Source organism: Equus przewalskii, chromosome 7, assembly GCF_037783145.1.
Source record: "Equus przewalskii isolate Varuska chromosome 7, EquPr2, whole genome shotgun sequence".
NCBI classification, from domain to species: Eukaryota; Metazoa; Chordata; class Mammalia; order Perissodactyla; family Equidae; genus Equus; species Equus przewalskii.
This window is the reverse complement of record NC_091837.1, coordinates 74020927-74035884: the sequence shown is the minus strand read 5'-3', so window position 1 is coordinate 74035884 and position 14958 is coordinate 74020927. Positions and strand designations below refer to the sequence as shown.

At 37.9% G+C, this 14958-nt stretch overlaps 1 protein-coding gene across 1 annotated transcript in view; it reads right to left on the bottom strand.

Annotated features, from left to right (window-relative positions):
• The window catches only part of LOC103547445 (dynactin-associated protein), a 44592-nt gene extending 31530 nt beyond the window's left edge, over positions 1-13062 (bottom strand). The window contains exon 1 of the mRNA XM_070627624.1: positions 12953-13062. The gene's annotated coding sequence lies outside the window, so the exon portion shown is untranslated. The remainder of the gene's footprint in view (positions 1-12952) is intronic.
• Positions 13063-14958: the final 1896 nt, after the last annotated feature.

Sequence of the window (14958 nt, the reverse complement as noted above, 5' to 3'; positions counted from 1 at the left end):
AAATTCTCAGCCTATCCAGATTGCAAAAGATGCTGAAAATAGGAGATTCACTGTCAAGAAAGCACGATCTAGCGAGAAAGCCACAACCTTTTAGCAGTGCCTTGGAAGGATAAAATGTCAGACTATTCAATCCCACAGAAGGCTCTCTGAAGAGATTAAGCTTGTGATTTATGGATCCTCTCAGCCATCTCAGCAGCAGCCAGGAATAGGAATGAAATTTTTCCAGGAAGGATCTGTGAAGGAGCCTCTTGTCTAATGGAGTGACATACACAGGGGACCCAGAAGATCCTTGAGAATTTTATACCAGCAGAAACACTGCCAGCTTTTAATGCAAGGGACAGAGAGAGAATGAAACGAAAGAAGTCTCTGGGACTCTCAAAATTCTTCAGGCAGGAAACAGGCTAAAAACACCACTTAGCTTCAAATATATGCTGCTTTTCAAGAGAAAGGAAGAATGACTGCCTTTCAAGTAAAAGGGTAAAACTGCAGACTCAGTAGGTGGAGGGTTATTCCCAGACCTCCAAACCTAAGGGTGTTTTCCTGGCTTGATCCCTAAATTGCTTGCAGCCAATGGCTACTTTTTCCTTTTATTTTCTCCCTTTTCGAATGGGACTATCTGTAAATGTTATCTTATGTCTCTCTCACCATTGTCTTTTGGGAGCAGACAACTTGTTTTCTAACTTCATATGTCTACAGATGAAAAGCTACTTTGTCTCAGGATGGATTATACACAGAGCTTGGTCCATATACTTAATTTTAAGATGATTTATATGATGAAATTGGGAACTTTTAAGCTCATGAAGCTTAGATAATATTTTGGACTTGAGTTGATGCTATAATGGATCGAGATTTGGGGGGGACTTGAGATGGAGTGAATGTGCTTTATATGTGGGATGTATATGAATCTTTGGGGACCAGCACATGGACAATGTTAGCCTGAACAATGCTTCCCCCCTCCAAATGTACACAACCTAAACCCAATGATACTCTACATAGTAAAAGAGACTTGGCAAATGTGATTAAGTTAAGGATCTTGAGATGGGGTGATTATCCTCAATTAATGAGATGAACCAAATGTAAGCACAAAGGTGCTTATAAGAGGGAAGCAGGAGAGTCAAAATAAAAGAAGGAGATGTGATGACAAAAGCAAAGTTAAAGTGATACAAAGAAGGGGCTATGAGCCAAGGAATGCAGGCATCTTCTAGAAGCTAGACAAGACAAGAAAATAGAATCTCCCCAGAGATGATCATTTTTATTGTCTCTATTTTATTTTAAAGATAGTAAAGTTGTGTTGTTCTAAGCCCCTAAATTTTTGGTATATTGTATAGCAGTAATAGGACACTAATACACAAGTCAATTAATATTTACCTATTTATATGTTTATGTAGGCAAGTAAGTAGGCAGGTATTCATGCAACAGATATTTATTGAGCACCTACTATATCTCAAACTAGGAAAATCTTACTATCATTTTTGAAAGTAAACTCATGTGTATGTTTCTAATTAGCATGGTCAATATTGAAATATTTATTTTAGAAGGTTTTGCTTAAATATATGTCTTTTCTTGCTATTTGGTAAGTAAAATATTCCCTCCCTACCCCTGCCAGGATGCAATCATATAAGAAGTAGCAGTCCATTATTTGTAGGTCTGAATAAGGCTAGTATTTTTGCAGTATATCTGTGCTAGAGAATGAATATTTGGGTCCCCGAAATTCACATGTTAAATCCTAACCCCCGATGTGATGTGTTTGGAGGTGGGTTTGTTGGGAGGTGATTATGTGGTGAAGGTGGAGCCCTCATGAATAGGGTTAGTGCCCTTTTAAAAGAGAGCCTAGAGAGCTGCCTTGCCCCTTCTGCCATGTGAGGCCACAGAGAAAAGATAACTGTCTATGAATCAGGAAGCCCTCACTCAATGTTGAATCTGCCAGCACCTTGATCTTGAATTTCCCAGCCTCTAGAGCTAGAGAAATAAATTTCTATTGCTTATAAGCCACCCAGTCTATGGTATTTTGTTACAGCAGCCTAAACAGACCAAGACAGTCTCAATAACGAATTTTTTCCAACAAATTTTCAATGTCTATTGACAAAATCAATGTCCATTGATTTGTAAAACAATGGTTCCCCTCACTGATTCTGCTTCCATGGTTTCCAGAGAAGCCTGGTCATTGGAAGCATAACTTTAAATCTCTTCAATTAGCCTTTGTTACCTGGATATTAGCTGTTGTCTTTGCAATTAACTAGAGTTAGTGGTAAATGGGGGGCAAAGTGAATGCGTGACATTCAGGTGGCTGTATTGTGAGTGATGAGTTTAACAGAATAAGTGGCAGTGACTGATGTGGTCGTAAATTCAAAGTTGTGTGAATTACAGGTTTACTTCAAGTACTGGCTATAGAGAGCTGACATAAAGTAGCAGTGGTGATGGCTGTTGTGATAGTAGAATAGTGGTGGTTGTAAGTTCAGCTAAGTGTTGGCTCCTGTTGTGGATGTAGCTTCAGTTGAAGTGGCTAAAGCTATGGGGGTTGTAGATTCATTTTAAGTGTTATAAATTCTGTTGAAGTGCCATTGTTTAGCTTCTGAAAAAATGCTGAGTGGTTATAAAGGTGGTTGACGCTTTGGTCCCCGCTTTTGTACCTATACATCTAGTGGTATTTGTAGATTTAGTTTAAGCAGGCATGGCTGTTTTGTTTGCAGACTCAGTGGAATTGGTGGGAGGTTTACGTTCAGTTCAAGGATAGCTGGTGCTATGGTTGAGAGTTTGGTAGAAGTGGAATTTTGAGTTACGATGTTTGTAGTTTCAGCTGAAGTGGTTATTATGTCTCTAAGTGTAGTAGGTTCAGGAGAAGTTGCAGCGTTTTTAGGTTCAGTGAATGAGATGGTACTGACTGCATTTGTTGTAATGTCAACTGAAGAGGTTGTCATAGTTTTAATAGTAGAAGGTTCAGTAGTAATGGTGGTGTTTTCAGCTTCAGTAGAAACAACAATTTCTGCTGTGGTCATAAGTTCAGTTGAAGTACCTGTAGTCAAATGGGTTCTAGGATCAGTTGAAGAGGTCATACTCACAGACTCACCTGAAGTGAGGGTGGCTGTCGTAGGTTCAGAAGAAGTTATGATGGTGGTTGTAGGTCCAGGAGTTGCATGTTCCATTGAAGTAGTTATTGTTGTGAGGTTTTTTGGACTAACGCTAGGTATAACTTCTGTTGATGTGGTTATGGCCACTGCCATGGTATTATGCTCAACTGAAGTGATAGATTCAGTCAGAGTGGTGGTCGTATCCATTGTAGTAGAAGGTTCCGTTGAAATGCTGGCGGTTGTTTCCATTATGATAGTAACTTCAGCTGAAGTGGAGGCTGTGGTTGTGTTCCTCCAATAATCAGGCTTCCTAGAAACTTTGCAGCAATGTGCATTTTAATTATTAGGCCAAACACAGCCTTATGCTAATCTTCAGCTCAGATTAAGATTTGTCAGCATGAAATTTTTCAGACAGATCAGCTTCCGCAAGATACCAGCTATTTTCACTTGGAAAATTGCTTATCCTTTCTGAGCTCATGTCTGTATCTGTAAAATGGTAGTAACAGTACCACATGACTTATAGTACCAGAATAAAGGTTAATAGAGATGAAATTGCTTTGTAAACTATAAAGTGCTGTGCAAGTGAGAGACTGAATACATGGTGGTTGGACGGCATAGAGTCTGGAGCCACAAACAACCTGGGTTTCAACCTGGTTCTGCCACTTACACTGTGGCCTTGGGTAAGTTAATTCAACTCTGTTCCTCAGAATCTTCATCTGTAAAATAAGGATAATAATAGAACCTATGTCTTGGGGTTGTTGTGGAACTTGAATGAGGTAGTATGGGTAAAGTGCTTATATCACTTCCTGGCACTTAGTAAATGCCATAAAGTGTTTGTGATTATGTTGACACTGATGGTTATCATGATGCTGCAACAAAGCTTTTTTTTTTTTTTAAAGATTGGCACCTGAGCTAGCAGCTATCTCAGCCAATAACTAGCTGTATGAATTCTAGCAAAAGTTTCAACTTCCCTGAATGTTTTTCTAGTCAATAAATGAAAAGATTGGATTAAGTGATATCTAAAATCACTCTGAGCTTGAAAATTTAAATGCTTTATTTTACATCCTCTTACTTCTCTCCTTTAAGATCACCCTTCTTCCATATCGCCTCAGCTCTGCCAAAGTTGACACTTCACTATTTTGTTTCAAGAACCAGGGCTCAGATCCTCCAAAGGATACTCCACCGTAACAAGGAACAGAACAGAGGTGGATTCAGAGCCAGGATAACCCAGCCCAACTACCAACCATGTCATCCATCAAGAAATGTCAAGTTTCTGCTTGGGGATCATGCTATGAGGGGAAGTGAATATAGTAAGCGTGACAAGAGCTGAGGAAAATGGGAGAGCTGAGCCTGGGTAACAAATCAAGGGGGAGAACACTGGGAAACAAAGTGAGGTTTCTAAGTGAAAGTTAAAAAACACCAAAATCAGAATCAGGAGAGCTAAAGACAGATTGTGGTCTCTATCATTCTTGACTAAAAGAAACCAGCGATCTTTGGAAAAATAGCTAATTCTAAGTCTGGGTCAGGGAAAGTACAAAATTATATTCCTGGGACATCTTGGTATGCCAGAAAGCAAGGAATCTGCCAAACACTGATCAGGCTTTGTCAAGAAGACACAAGAGCCAACTTGAAAGGGTTCCTGACTGGCCTAAAGGAAAAGTCAAGCATCAAAAAACTAATGACTGAAATTAATTCTGAAAAAATACTCATTGGTCATCAAAGGAGGATGCCAGGGTACCAACCAACTCATTTCTTTGAAAATTAATAAACAAAATAAAAAATAAAATATTTATGCTATCTTTTCTCTGAGAATTGTTTTTCCAACTAAACATGGCCATCTTCTCCCTCATTGTTGGCACTTTCTCGTGGGGATGCATAGCTCTCTGTTCATTAGACCTTGATATTTTCAGGGTCTCATACTTTAAAACTTTTCAGACCTCTTCCCTCAGCTTCCAGAAAAATGGGTCTATCTTGAGTTCTACTTCCTCAGGGCCCCAACTCTGAAAGCTGGCAAATCTGATATACAAATAACTACTAACATATTCACCAAGGTCTTCCATCTTCCAGAGGGGCACTAGGAAACTTAGTTAAACGGAATTTAACGAATCAAGTGTCTTCCAAAGTCTTCAAATTCAACTGTTGAGACAGCCTCTGCTTTACATAGGTAAAAATGTTCTTGTTATTCAGCAAAATCTAGATGGCATTAGACTGGAGTTTAAAAATAACTGTCAATTTGGAAATTAACAATTAGCATCCAACCTATACCCAGGGAGATTTTCACGAAAGTGGCACAGAAAATTCTTGGTGAAGAATAGTATTTGAATAACTTGTAAGTCTTTAAAAAATGACTCCTACACAGTGAGTAACCCAAATGTAATTCAAAATTAATGTTTTCTTATGATAGATGTATCATTAGTGCTAATTGACTAGCTAGAGATCCATCTAATTTAATATATCTCAATCTTCCAATGATAGAGCTCCGACTTAGAGGATATCATCTATTCTAACCCTGCTTTTTTATAGTAGAAGACATCAAGGCCCCAAGAGGAGAAAGGACACAGCCAGTTTAATAATCATGGTCAGAACCTCTCTGCTGTCTTTCAGGCTAGTAGTCACTCATGTGCCCCAGCTCAGGATGAAGAAAAGCAGACAGTTCATTACAGAGTCTACTAGACGTCCTTTTGAAAACAAAGAGAAGCACATCAATCAAGTCCCAGAGTTGGAACGGGATGGGAAGACATCTTGGGAATGCTTATTCCTGGGCCCCACACCAGACTAACTAAAACTCAGGAGGGTTTTATACTCTGCTTAGATGACTCTTATGCACACCGAAGTCTGAGAAGCACTATCTCAGAAAATGTTTTAAAAAGAAGTGGTAGGATTCCTTGAAATAGCGAGGAAGAAATATTTTTTGTACGTGAAAAAATGAACTTAAAATTTCAAATTAGGTGGCTAATTTTTATTTATTCATTCAACATATGCTGGGTATTATGCTAGATGCTAAGTGAATAAACAACCTCTGTGCCCTCTTGAAGAAATACAGAGAGAGAAGTTGTGTGTGTGTGTGTGTGTAGCTGAACCTTTTCAAAAGTCGTCTTACAAATATATTCACCATTTTTAGCTTAAGAGTTCTAATCGGAATCAACTAAAATACAGTGACATTGCCTCAGCTTCTAACATATATGGGCACAGAAAAAGCTGTGGAAGAGGGGAGAAGTTCTTGTCCCTCAAACAGTATAACATGATGCCTGCCAAGAAATATCTTTTGGTTCTGCAGGCTGTAAGAATCCATGTGGATGAAATGTTTCAACAGTATTGAACATTGTTAATATCAGCAAATAAATAACACCACACTTGAAATGACTACAAAATGGGCTTTTTTTCCAGGCTGGCTACAAGTTTGATACATTCCTAATTATCCCTAATAGCTATTCTCTCCTTTACTTTCATAGTAAGCAAACTCCACAAATTTTAGCTGGGCACAGGCGTGCCAAGGATAAAGGCTACACTGCTCAACCACCCATGTAGCAGGTGTGGCCATATGACCAAAGTCTGACCCAGTGCAGGAGAAAGGAAGGTATGTGTGCAACTGCTGGGTTGTGTGCTTAAGAACAAGGAGTACACGCTTCCTTTCCCCACTCCCTTCCCTTTTGTTTGAATGAAGCCCAATGAGTGAGCCCTCCTGTAACACACAGATTAGGGCAATATCCTATGAACAGCCGATCAGCAGCTGGAAGAAAACTGGACTCTAAATCCTTAACAAAGAAGAGCTACTGGAGCACCCTAGACTTCTATAACAGTTGAAGAACATCCTTAGTAACCCACTATCTTATTATGGTATGGGGACACTACCTTAATTTGGCCCTGGACACCATAACCACAGAGTAGATAAAATTTCACAAGTGGTCATTTGCATCTATACCTTATTTTGATAGCCTACAGAGGAACAAATAATTTCTGATACTTGTCCAATAACTGGAATGTTCCACTTTCATAATGCCTAATTAATTAAACAGTTGCAAGACACAATTGCAAAGTATTGAAGAGAATATGTTACTGTGAAATTCACATGATCTCTGCTTTGTCAAAGAACATTTTTTAGGCAGGTATTACCACGTTACTCAATAAGACAGAGTAGAACACATCTGGATGAATATAAGGTGCACAGAGTGTTTGGGTAAATCCAGGATTGTCACTTTGCCCAACACCAGGGGTGCTTTTGGCATTCTAGGTTGCGAAAATGGTGACTCTTGCGGTTGTGTTTCCAACACCCTCACAGTCATACACTCTACACCTGGGTATATTTCACAGTTAGGTTGAGATTCCCTGTGGAGACTCTTGGAATTTTAGCAGAAAGAATTTGGAAATCTTTGTTAGTTAATGAAGTGAAAGTGTTTTGTGTTTGGCCATTCTTCAGCTGAAAGAATTTGGTAGTCTCTTTCAGATTTATCTAATAATGCTATGTCAAATTGCTTCATTTTTTACCCACAAAAAAAAACTCCTTGGCTTGAATTTCACTATGGTCTAATGACAATTAAAACACTTGTGGTCCACTAATTGGCTGAAACCAGCATGACAGTTCCCCTTCTTTGATTTTTGGCAATTTTAGGCAAAGGAATTATTTTAGTTCATCATTTTTATTGTTTGATTGACATAGTAAGTAACAAGCCAGAAAGAGGTTTAAAAATGCAGTGCATTTAGTGATAATTATTTTTCTAGTATTATTCGATTAGTTAAAATGTATGAAAAATTGTTATAAAAATACACAGAAGGTGCAAAGAAATTTTCAAAAGTTTTATCAAAATTAGTATTAATTAATTAGCTTTGCATAAAATCAGTAAATATAGAAGTTAAGAAAAGGAAAATTTTACACATTCTCTTATGTGATTATCATAAAAGGGAAGAGTGGTTCTCCTTTTTACTCAAATCAATTCCCAAAATCTATGGTAGAATGTTATTTCAATGAATTAAAATTAATGAAGGATTACTTAGATAAACATTCTGGACCAACAATAATTAGTAGCACTCAAAATGGAAAGAAGCAAATGTTTGATCTATATCAGTGATTTTTCCTAATTCCACATGACACTAGATTCCATTCTACATCTACTCAAAAATGTCAAATGTTGGGCCAGCCCTGTTGCTGAGTGGTTAAGTTCATCATGTGCTCTGCTTCAGGGGCCCCTGGTTTTGCCAGTTCAGATCCTGGGTGCAGACCTAGTACCACTCATCAAGCCATGCTGAGGTGGCATCCCACATAGCAGAGCCATAAGGACCTACAACTAGAATATACAACCATGTACTGGGGCTTTGGGAAGGAGAAGGGGAAGGAGAGGAAGAGGCAGAGGAAAAGGAAGAGGAAGAAGAAGAAGGAAAAGAAAAGATCGGCAACAGACGTTAGCTCAGGTGCCAATCCTTAAAAAAAAAGCCAAATGTGTTTTTATTGCCAGAATATTAGGATTTTTAAATGTTTATTGAGAACTAATACATACCAGACATTTTTCTGGGCAATGGGGATTTATATAGCCATAAATAGAACAGACAAGCCCTTGTTCTACTGGAGTTTACATTCTAGTCTTATTGTAGTTCACAATACGTGTAACATTTGACTTTTGATTATAAATTTCAAATTTCATTTAAATAATAGCAGTTGTGTTTTATGGTGAATCATACTCTGCTTTTATAAATGGATGTAATTATGTTTGAGTTCAAAGGTCCCTAGACATTTAGATCAAACTCCAACGAATGAAAGTGAACTCTTACTCCAGCGTCTGTGTGCCTCTTGCAGTGACCAGGATTTCTCCCGTTTTCTAGGATCTAATATTCCTTTCTGGGATGACTCTCCTGTTACATCATTCTCTCTATGTTGAGTAAAAGTCTTCCTCTCAGTAACTTCAATGTGTTTATCCTGATTCTATTTTCAAGAGAGATGCACAAAATAAATCAAATTCTTCTCCCAAATAGCAAGTCTTAATTATTTTGGAACCACAACCATGTCCCTCATTATTCACGATTAAAAAAAAATCTACTTCTTAAAAGACAAAAATTAGTCATTTGACTTTTACCTAAGTCCCATAATTATTTTTCATGGGCGAGGTTAAAACAAAAGAAGAAGAAGAGCGCCATCTGTTGTTGCAAAATGTCACTGCATCCTCCTAAATGGGTGTTGACACCTGGGTGGCATCGCTTCCCGGTGCTATTTATTACTGACATTTACTAAAGAGAGATGTGTGCTTTATAAGTCGTGCACCTCTTGACCATAATTTAATCTTCATAACCTCTCCAAGAATTAAGGGTTATTATCTCCACATGCTTGATGAGACATCAAATCTTAAAGAAACATTTATTGAATCCAAAACTGAGTTTAGCGTGTGAAACTGAGGTTGCCCCAATCACTCATCCATCAATCACTTAATTAAGGTCCTTCTATAATTATTGTACACTTTCGTTAACAATAATGGGGGAGGGGAATTGCACATTTTAAATGGGCAAATCTTATGATGTGAATAATATCTCAATAAGGCTGTTATAAAAAAGAATAATTGAGGGGAGGTAGAGAGAGTGGAGTAAAAGATATTAGAAGTTAATCACTCAAAGACATTAAATAAAATATTAAAAATAAAAAAGATGCTGGTGACTTGCCAGAGGATGCATCAGGAAAGCCAGGATATTAACAAGACAGGGCTGCCAGACAGCAGTGGTATTGAGAGCTGGAAATAGACCATCCATGGGGGCAGCAGATGCAGGAGTCCAAGCTCTACATAATTGAAAAGGCTTAGCATATCCAGTCAAGGATGCCAGGCTTCCTATCCATGCACACGCTACAGTCTCTGACTGGGATTCAAGCTGATGATCACCACTAGGGTGTCCCTATTGGAGAAGAGCATCTTCCCAACAGGTGCACTGAGTATAGAAATTAGGAATCTTTCAAGAGTCTTGCAGTCTTTGTCAAGGTCCTCCTGGAGTCAGCAGGGCCCTAGCCTCCGGAGCTGAGGTTCATGGAAAAGACCCAGTCTCCACGAATGGGGCCTTAACAGAACAAGGTAAAGCTGCAAGCCCTACTGGGAAATAAGGGGGAATCAATTAGATAACTCACCTGCAACAAAAGGGACCCTCAGCTTATCACGGGCTACAAACCAGATCACAGAGAAGGGCTTATAAGCTCCAGGGCCACAGCGGAGTTGTGAGATCTGGGGTCTTGGGGGCGATGGAAGCTAGCTCTAACCCTGCAGGGGTCACACTGAGATATCAAAGCCCTGCTCAGGGCTGCAGAAAAGGTCCAGAGCAGAGTGGTCGTGGCAGGATGCTGTTGTCACAATGTTCAGAGCTTGCGATTCCATACTTGGTCCCCTAACCCAGTTTGAAAATGACAGAAGATGGGAGTTTGAAGCGTCCCTGCCCAGCACCAGACAAGTAGGGGCTGGAGCTCTTAAAGAAATTTTTGTTCTCTGATATGGTCAGTTCTGGGACTAGGGCAGAAACCGGGGTAAGGCAGAGGCTACAGGTTGAAGGGTTTGGTGGACTCAGCTGTGAGGACCTGAGGGCAGTTCAGACAGGTACAGGGATGGAGCTAAAAAGAAACATACGTGGAGTGATGACTTCCCAAATATAAGGAAAGCAAAGGAAATCATCTTTGAGCACAGGAGCTGGTCTTGGCTTGGAGGAGATAAGTTCTGAATCAGACCTTAAAAGTTGTGATGCATATGCGGTGGGAGAGGGGAGGAAGGGGGGCATTGGAGAAGAGGTGAGCAGCTGAGACGGATGCAGAGAGGAGGCCCTTTGATTGAAGGAAATAATAGAAACAGTCTGGGTATACAGACAGACATTGTGAGAATATAGAGAAAAGAGACTAAACACAAAGTGAGGGAGGAGATGATGAAAACTTTAAAATTTAAATCTAGAAGAGATAAAACTTCAAGAAAATAACATAGTCATTGTACCTGAAAGAAATACTGTTGGTGGGGGGTGGTGTGCTCTCAGTGAAGGAGGAATGACTGGATCCCTGACGTCATCTGAGCAATGATAGTAATATTCGCCATATCCATCCCTTACCATGTGTCAGGCACCATATCAATGACCTTCATCCCACCCACCCTCCCCTCTTCCAAAACCCATTGCGAAACTCTCCTAACAGTTCTACTTTACTTTTTCAATCCTCCACTCTCTTTTCCACAAAGCATTTACATTGTTCCATCTAAAATTAAAGCAGGTATGTCACTCTCCTTCTCAAAACTCCTTAGCGGCATTTCCTCTTGGGAGAAGAAAATCACTAAAACTTAGCATAACCTATAAGATATTAAATAATTTAGCCTCTGTTTACCCCTCAAGTTTCAATTGTGCATTTATTTATATAATACCTGCTATGTCCTAGCCATGCTGTTTTTTAAAAAATTAGGGAAAACTTAAAATATACAGAGGGTATGAAGAATTTTACATTGAACACCCACCACCCATCCTAAGTGACAAATCATTACATACACACCGTACAGACTCCCCCAGACCACTCCTCCTGCCTCCTCTCACACTGGAAGGAACCACTATCCTACTTCCTTATATTTTTATGTATTCCTAAGTAATATAAAATAATATCTTCACGTGTTTTTTCTTTACATAAGTACTGCCATACTTTTTTCCGTGTTTCTTTTTCCTCTCAGTATTATGCTAATTCCTTCTCCTTCCCTTTCTGAACAATTCAGTGCTGAAGCCCATTAGGTGGGTCATAAGAAAGTGCATTGCTCTGAAAGTGAAAGGGTGGCTCCGAGAGGACAGTCAGAGGCTGAATAGGTGAGGAGGACATCACAGAAGTTTTGCAGCTCAAGTAGGGTGAGGAGAGCTTCTGTGTCAGGAAAGAAGTGGCAGCAGAGATGGGACTTTGTTTATATACATGGAGAGAATTAAGTAAATAGATTAAGGATAATAGGAGTCAAATTTCCCTGTGTTGGAGAAGGGAGGTACATGTGATTTATGTCAAGGTGGAACAGCAGAGAAGTGGGGAAAAGATAGCTTTTAAAATAAATGATGCAGGATCCATTGGTTAGCCACATGGAAAATAAATGAATTGCAATTGGTACCAAAATTGGATTCCAGTTAGATTGTAGATCTAAATGTGAAAAGTAAAATAACAAATTTTTCAGAAAACCACATAGCAGAAATATTCATGACTTTGGAGTCACAGACACAGGACACAAATAGCACCGATGGAGTAGAAGAAGCTATTTGCAATTCCTATAACTGATAGAGAACATGTGCTTAATATAAAGAGAACTACAAATCAATACGGAAAACTCAGACAACCCAATTGAAAAATAGCCAAAAGACTTGCAGAAGCACTTTGAAATAGAGGATAACCAAGTGGGTGATAGATTAAAACATGCTCAACCACATGAGTCATCAGGAAAATGAAATTAAAACCATTACAAGATACTATTACACCTCCACGAGAATGGCTAAAGTTAAAAGGGCTGCCAAAATCCTGTCAGTGAGAATGTGCTGTAACCAGAACTCTCATGTAATACTAATGAGAGTGTAGCTAGTTTCAATTCCTTTGAAAAACTGTTTGGAAGTATCTCCTAACATTGAACATTTTCTTACTCTGTGACTCAGTAATTATTCTCCAGTTTAAAAGCACAATGCATAATATGTGTACCAAAAGATACATAAAATGATGTTGCATAAAGCAGCAATTTTTATAATATGCAAAACTGGAAATAACCCTAATGTCTATCAACAAAATAATGAATAAATAAGTCATGGCATGGTAATAACAATGGGTTAATTTACCGCAATGAAAGCAAAGGAACCATTGTGAAAGCAGAAACCTGTATGAATCTCACAAATAAAAGGCTGAGCCAAAGAAGTCAGACACAAAAGAGTACTTGCGATACCATTCCGTTCCTACTAGGTCCACAGTCAGACAGTGATCCGTGGTGTTGGAAATCAGGACGGTATTTACTTTTGGAAAAGGAAGAAGGAGGTAGTGATTGGATGTGGGCACACGGGGAGTGTCTGAAGCGCTAGTAATATTCTATTTCTTGATTTGGTTATGGGTGTGTTCACTTGGTGAGAATTCATTGAGCTGTAACTTATGCTTTGTGCATTTTCTGCACATACACTGTACAAAACTAAAAAGAAATTGAGAAAAATAATACAAATTAGAATAGGTTAACATAAATGAAAGTATTAAAATATGATTTAACAGTATAATTCCAATTCTAAAATCTTCTTTATTTAGTAATAAATTCTTATAATTGGTGCTATTTTCATTTATTGAACAAATATTTATTAGCTACTAGTTGCCAGGCACACACACTGGATAAACAGAGGCCAGGAAGCTTACCTAACAGACTGCTGCTATGATGAATGCATGTACTTGTTAAACAAATATCTTGAGTACCTATCATGTGTTAAACTGGAAAAATCTTCCATTCCTTAAAGAGCAAATTTGTATTTACTTACACAATGGATCTACTCCAGAATGTTTCTCAACCTGATTAAAAGCAGAAATGTAGAACTGGAAAGTAGTAAAAGTTATGTCTTCTTTAACAAAATGAGAAAAGTCCAATTAGTGATACATTTAATAAATATACAAAGAATCACTAATAGAGAAAATAATAGAGGAAGGCAAAAATAGAATTAAAGTGTTTTAATAATGTTTTATTACATTAATTGCATATAATTACAGCAAGTAGGCTTGCAAAATCGGGGAAAAGGTATCTCTGTAGGATAGACTTGAAAGGACAGTTAAAATTTATTTCTAATTAGCATAGTGGCTATTAAAATATTTATTTTAAATTGCTTGAAAATGTATTTTTCCTCTTGGGTAAGTAAAATTTTCACCCTGCATCCAAACTTGCGTTCACGTCTACAGATTACACACTCATCCTTTGTTTATGGGTAAAACTAACATCAACAAATGACTGATTTTTATTAATGCTTGGAAAAAATATTTACTGATTTCTATCAGTCTCACCAACACCACCTAAAAGATACAACAAGTCGTGATGCCCTTCTGAGTTCGCTGTGTCAATCAGTGGTCATCAGCCCTGGCTCCACACTTTTTGAAAAATAGAGATTACTGGCCCATCCTTGATGATTCTGACTCAGGAGGACTGCAGTGGAATGCAGGTAGCATCAACACTGATTTAAATCTGTCAATTAATAAGAACTCTAAATAACAGAATCCAAATTTGTAAATTTATTACTATCTTCATTGTTACTTTCTTTGTCTGAATTTTCTCCAGTATTTCAGCAGATAGCAGGCACAAGTAAATATTTACTCAAAGAATTTCATTGAGTGCCTTTATAAGATTACTGCAAAAAATAGTAGAAAACAAAGTTTTAAAATTGAAAACAGAGATAATAAATATTTCTTAAATATCAAAATGATTTAAAGAGAAAATGAAATAAAAATAATTTTACACAATCTAAAGAAAACGTGGTAATACATAAATGTATTTAATATACCCTCACCATATAGAATGTCTTTTCCCTATTACACATGGAATTTGTGCATTAAAGACTAGCACTTTGGGAGAATAAAAGACTGTATTCACCTTTGGTAACTTTTTATTTAATCTTAATAGGTTTCCAACATAAATAAATAGATTAGATTTACTTTGTATGAAAATTATATCATCTAAAACCTTACAAAAATAGAGACTTTCCACATTAAATGATCAGATCTAATAAATGGAATTTTTAAATCTAAATATTATTTGGGGGGTGAAATTCATTCTCATTATGATGATAGTTGAACTAGTCATTAGGTAAATCTTGTTTTAGAAGTGGTTATTTTGGTAGTTGTTGGCAGTTATTGGCCAAGGAATGCCCTACAGTACTAACAGTTATGGTGTGGGAGTGATGGTAGTCGATGTTAAGATATTATTTGCAT